Genomic DNA, 6,378 nt, shown 5'->3' with positions numbered 1-6,378 from the left:
GCAGTTATCTTCTTTTGTGGTTGATTTGGTTTAATTGCCTAAAATTCTTTCACAGATGAGAGGTGAACATTTTGCATCATATAATATTGCAGTTCATGAGAATAATGTCTCCATTCATGTTTGTGTTTTTCTGTCAGCATTATCACTTAGGAAATGTAATCTAATCTTGTGCAATTAGTAGCTAAAGTATTTTTGAAGTATTTTGCTGGACACTTTCTTGCTGTTACTCAGGGGGTTTTTTTAAAAGGACAAAACATCTGATACAAGAACTGATAACACCTCAATGATGTCATACATTCTGTTCATGTTTAGAAATATTTTTGGATATCTATTATGTTGTAAAGCATGCACTGACATGCTATTTACTGTTTTTGGCATGTTTTTAATGGTAACTTTGAACATGAACGATAAGCATTTGCGGTGGTGCACAAGACACCACAAGGTCCAGCAATACATCTGGATAATGTTCAAGCTTTTCCACCATGACAGAAGGATCAGGAGAGGGGACTGCATTACTGTTCTTCAGTAGCATGACAAGCTGTGATTTTTATCTTACTAACTTCAAAAGAGAGAAAAACAGAGAGGCTGATGCAGGAACGAATGTTCATAGCTGCTGTAACGTAAAGGATAACAAAGACTAACTTGTCTCATAAATGTTCCACAACGTTAAATGACAGTTAAAACATAAAAATTGTAAGCATTAGAGGTGGTATAATGGCACGAGTAGTGTTGCTGTCTCACAACTCCAGGGTTCGGATCCTGAGCTCAGTTTACTGTATGTGCAGAGTTTTGCATGTTCTCTCTGTGATCCTGTGGGTTTGCTCTGTGTTCTCCAGTTTTCTCCCACCTGCCAAAAGCATACAGGTAAGTGGATTAGCTAAGCTAAGTTGTGCCTAGGTGTAAATGAAGTGAGTGTGTGAATGCATAGTGTCCAGTTGATGGGGTGTCTCTACTTGCACACAGTGGTTCATCTCATCTCATCTCATCTCATCTCATCTCATCTCATCTCATCTCATCTCATTATCTCTAGCCGCTTTATCCTTCTACAGGGTCACAGGCAAGCTGGAGCCTATCCCAGCTGACTACAGGCGAAAGGCGGGGTACACCCTGGACAAGTCGCCAGGTCATCACAGGGCTGACACATAGACACAGACAACCATTCACACTCACATTCACACCTACGGTCAATTTAGAGTCACCAGTTAACCTAACCTGCATGTCTTTGGACTGTGGGGGAAACCGGAGCACCCGGAGGAAACCCACGTGGACACGGGGAGAACATGCAAACTCCGCACAGAAAGGCCCTCGCCGGCCACAGGGATCGAACCCGGACCTTCTTGCTGTGAGGCGACAGCGCTAACCACTACACCACTGTGCCGCCCCACAGTGGTTCAAATTGTTGTAAAATTGCTGTGGCATACAAGGAATAAAAGGCTTCAAAACCAGGGTGCCGTAACAGGGGAGGCAAAGCAAGCAATTGAGCTGGAAGAGGGCCCAAAAATGGCTGGTTTCCTAAGTTCGTTAAATTGTTGTTGCTGTGGACTAATGTAATCAGCTGTCCTCTCCTACTTCTACTTCATTTAATAAATTCTGTGATCGGCCATGTACATGAGACAACAATGACATGTCCAGAAATCCCCTTAGGGTCCCTGTGCCACTAGCTTGCTGCGAAAAACTTTGTAATTACAGAGCCGCATCCTAACACCATGAAGTGCACGTACCTTTCAGGCAATCTAAAAAGAAAACACAGGTAAGAGGGGGAGGAAAAGAAGAAACAAAACAATGGAAAGTGAGAATCTGTTACATTGAATAAATTAGTTATGCCAAGGGTTTAATTTGTTCCAGCAGATAAATGGTTTGGTTGACAATTCTATCAACAGCTAGCTAGTCAGTAGCCTAGCTTATTCTGTCTAAACTGTTATTAAACTTAACTGTTTAGGGCTGTCAAAGTTAACGTGATGTTCTAAGGTCATTGGACACATTGTGAACAAATGCTAAAGAACACATTGTGGTTGTATTAACTGTGGCCAAGACCCCCAAGTAACAGTTTTAAAAGATTTGCAGTAGGGGAGAGCAGGGAGAGTTGGGGCAGGGGAGACTTGGGACAGTTTGTATTCCCATAAATTAATTTCAACCACTCAGGTTTTAGATTACATCAGAAGTTAGCTGTTGCCCCTTAGAGTAACCTACTTCCTTTGGATCCATGACGCTGGACACTGCAGCAAGGCATGTCTCATGTCTCCCCTCAATGCCTCATATCTCCCCTCAATGTCTCATATCACCCCACATGTCTCATGTCTCCCCAAATGTCTCATATCTCCCCTCAGTGTCTCATCTCCACCCTCAATGTCTCATATCTCCCCACATATTTGTTTCAAGACTATCATTCCACAGCATCTGGTGAACAAACTGGGTCCCCTGGGCTTCAGCACCCACCTATGCAACTGGCTGCTGGACTTCCTCACTGAAAGACCACAGTCAGTGCGGGTCGGACAGAACACCTCCAGTGTCATCACCCTCAGCACAGGCTCCCCTCAGGGCTGTGTCCTGAGCCCTCTGCTGTTCACTCTGATGACACACGACTGTGTCTCCAGGGCTACCAGCAAGCACATTGTGAAGTTTGCGGATGACACAACAATGGTGGGCCTCATCAGGGATGATAACGACCTGGCCTATAGAGAGGTGGTGGAGCAGCTGGTGGGCTGGTGCAGGGAAAACAACCTGATCCTGAACGTGGACAAAACTAAAGAGATCATTGTTGACTTCAGGAAAAACCAACCCAGCCACGCTCTACTTCTCCTCAACAACACAGCCGTGGAGGTGGTCAGTAGCACCAAGTTCCTGGGGATGCACATCACAGACAACTTCACCTGGTCTGTGAACACCGCATCACTGGTCAAGAAGACACAGCAATGTCTGCACTTCCTGCATAGGATGAGAAGAGCCCACCTGCCTCCACCCATCCTCACTACATTCTACAGAAGCACCATCGAGAACGTTCTAACCAGCTGCATCTCTGTGTGGTGTGGAGGCTGCAGTGCCTCTGACTGGAAGAATGTGAGGAGAGTGGTGAGGACAGCAGAGAAAATCATTGGGACTCCTCTTCCCTCCATTCAGGACATTGCACCAAGGCGCTGCATATCTTGAGCCAGAAACATCATCAGTGACCCCTCACACCCTCACTATGGACTGTTCTCACCTCTGGAAAGAGGTTCCGCAGCATTTGGTGCAGGACCACCAGGTTCTGTAACAGCTTTTTCCCCCAGGTCACCAGACTGCTGAACTCCAAACCCAAACTCTAAACTTCTATTTATAACTTGAACATTCCTAATTCCACAGGTCACTTTATACTATTGCACTTTATAATACTTTTGCTGCTGCATAATTTAATTTAATACAATTCATATTTATTTCTGTGCTGAGCCAAATTGCAACGAAATTTCGTTCGGTGTACACTTGTTGCATACTGAATGACAATAAAGGTTGTCTAAGTCTCTAAGTCTAACATATCTCATGTCTCCCCTCAATGTCTCATGTCTCCCCTCAATGTCTCATGTTATCCCTCAGTGTTATATCTGCCCATATGTCTCATGTCTCCCCTCAATGTCTCATATCTCCCCTCAGTGCCTCATGTCTCCCTACATGTCATATTTTGCCACATGTCTCATGTTTCCCCTCAATGTCTCATGTTTCCCCATATGCTTCATACAGTATATTCGCACGTCTCATATCCCCCCTCAATGTCTCATGTTTCCCCACATGCCTCATATATTCCACATGTCTCATATCCCCCCTCAATGTCTCATGTTTCCCCACATGCCTCATATATTCGCACATGTCTCATATCCCCCCTCAATGTCTCATGTTTCCCCACATGTCTCATGTCGCCCCTCAATGTCTCACATCTCCCTGCAAAAAATAATGTCTGTAAAATTAAAGTCTGAAGGTCAGTACATGTGACAAGCTGAGAAACTAATGCTATGGGCGGCATGGTGGTGTAAGTGCTTAGCACGGTCATCTCACAGCAAGAAGATTCTCGGTTTGAGCCCAGCGGCCGGCAGGGGTCATTCTGTGTAGTTTGCATGTTGTCTGTGTGGGTATGCTCTGGTTTTCCCCACAGTCCAAAGACATGCAGGTTAGGTTAACCGGTAACTCTAAATTGACCATAGGTGTGAATGTGAGTGTGAATGGTTGTCTGTGTCTATGTGTCAGCCCTGTGATGATCTGGTGACTTGTCCAGGGTGTACCCTGCCTCTTGCCCATAGTCAGCTGGGATAGGCTCCAGCTTGCCCGTGACCCTGCACAGGAAAAGTGGCTATGGATAATGGATCGATGGATTTTTGAAGGCATCTTTGCATGTGATTAAGACTTTTGCACAGTACCGTTTTTGTGTAATTTGGATTATAATCCGATGATAAAATTGAAAATATTTTTCATATTATTTCCTTTTTTTTGTAGGGAGTCAGTGGTGAATTGAGTGATGAACAAACTCTCTCAACTCCATGACAAGATTTACTGTGCTCTGTCTGGGTCAGCCGCTGATGCCCAGACCATCACTGAGATAGTCAATTAGGTTAATATGCGATGGCCTGGGCAGCACGGTGGTGTAGTGGTTAGCACTGTTGCCTCGCAGTAAGAAGGTCCTGGGTTCGAGCCCAGTGGCCAGCGAGGGCCTTTCTGTGTGAAGTTTGCATGCTCTCCCCATGTCTGCGTAGGTTTCTTCCGGGTGCTCTGGTTTCCCCCACAGTCCAAAGGCATGCAGGTTAGGCTGATTGGTGTCTCTAAATTGACTGTAGGTGTGAATGGTTGTCTGTGTTTATGGCCTGGCAACTTGTCCAGGGTGTACCCCACCTCTTGTCCACAGTCAGCTGGGATAGGGTCAGAATCCCCCACAGTCCAAAGACATGCAGTTAGGTTAACGTGGGGCGGCCTTGGGCTGAAGTGCCCTTGAGCAAGGTACCTAGCCCCTGACTGCTCCCCGGGCACTCTAGTGTGGCTGCCCACTGCTCTGGGTGTGTGTGCGTGTATTCACTGCTTCAGATGGGTTAAATGCAGAGGATGAATTTCACTGTGCTTGAAGTGTGCATGTGACAAATAAAGGTTTCTTCTTCTAGTTAAAAAAAAGTTAGAAAAATTACAGTGGGCGCTTTTCTAATATTCTTATGCGGCTATTGAAAAAATATATGGTCCGACAAAGGAAGAAAAGAAAGAAAGCACAACTTTATTCATCACACACTTGTGAAATTTCCTCTCTGCATTTAACCCATCTGAAGCAGTGAATACACACACGTGAGCAATGAGCACACACACATACCCAGAGCAGTGGGCAGCCACACTAACAGTGCCCGGGGAGCAGTTGGGAGTTAGGTGCCTCGCTCAAGGGCACCTCACCCCAAGGCTGTCCCATATTAACCTAACCGCATGTCTTTGGATTGTGGGGGAAACCGGAGCACCCGGAGGAAACCCACGCGGATAACATACAAACTCCACACAGAAAGGCCCTTGCTGGCCACTGGGTTCAAACCCAGGACCTTTTTGCTGTGAAGCGACCGTGCTAACCACTACACCACTGTGCCACCCATAAAGGGGGGGTCACGGGCACCCCAGGACCACCCCCTAGCTACACCCCTGCTCTCTAATGCAATATGAATGTGATGCTAACCACAATAAATTTCACACACTCTACAAAAGGGGGCGGCACGGTGGTGTAGTGGTTAGCGCTGTCGCCTCACAGCAAGAAGGCCCGGGTTTGAGCCCTGTGGCCGACGAGGGCCTTTCTGTGCGGAGTTTGCATGTTGTCCGCGTGGGTTTCCTCCGGGTGCTCCGGTTTCCCCCACAGTCCAAAGACATGCAGGTTAGGTTAACTGGTGACTCTAAATTGACCGTAGGTGTGAATGTGAGTGTGAATGGTTGTCTGTGTCTATGTGGCGACTTGTCCAGGGTGTACCCCGCCTTTCGCCCGTCGTCCGCTGGGATAGGCTCCAGCTTGCCTGCGACCAGTGTTGGGCACGTTACTTTCGAAAAGTAATTAGTTATAGTTACTAGTTACTTTTCCCAAAAAGTAACTGAGTTAGTAACGGAGTTACTTTGTGATAAAAGTAACTAATTACCAGGGAAAGTAATTATTCCGTTACATTTTGTTCCCCCTCAAAAAAAAATCAAATTCAATTAGTGTAATCATAATAAAAGTGAATGTTAAATGTGTTTAATGACTGAAATGGACACTTAACAGAACCAGTTAGTAACGTTATCTACACTATATTAATATTTTTGTGGGACAATGTGAGATAAGACATCTATCAAATTTAATATATTGTAGTTATTAAATTTATGTTACTAATTACTGGCCACTGACGAGGACAAACGCTTTGTTCCTCG

Source organism: Neoarius graeffei, chromosome 18 (genome assembly GCF_027579695.1).
Source record: "Neoarius graeffei isolate fNeoGra1 chromosome 18, fNeoGra1.pri, whole genome shotgun sequence".
In the NCBI taxonomy this organism is placed as follows: domain Eukaryota; kingdom Metazoa; phylum Chordata; class Actinopteri; order Siluriformes; family Ariidae; genus Neoarius; species Neoarius graeffei.
Note: the sequence above shows the minus strand (reverse complement) of the source record.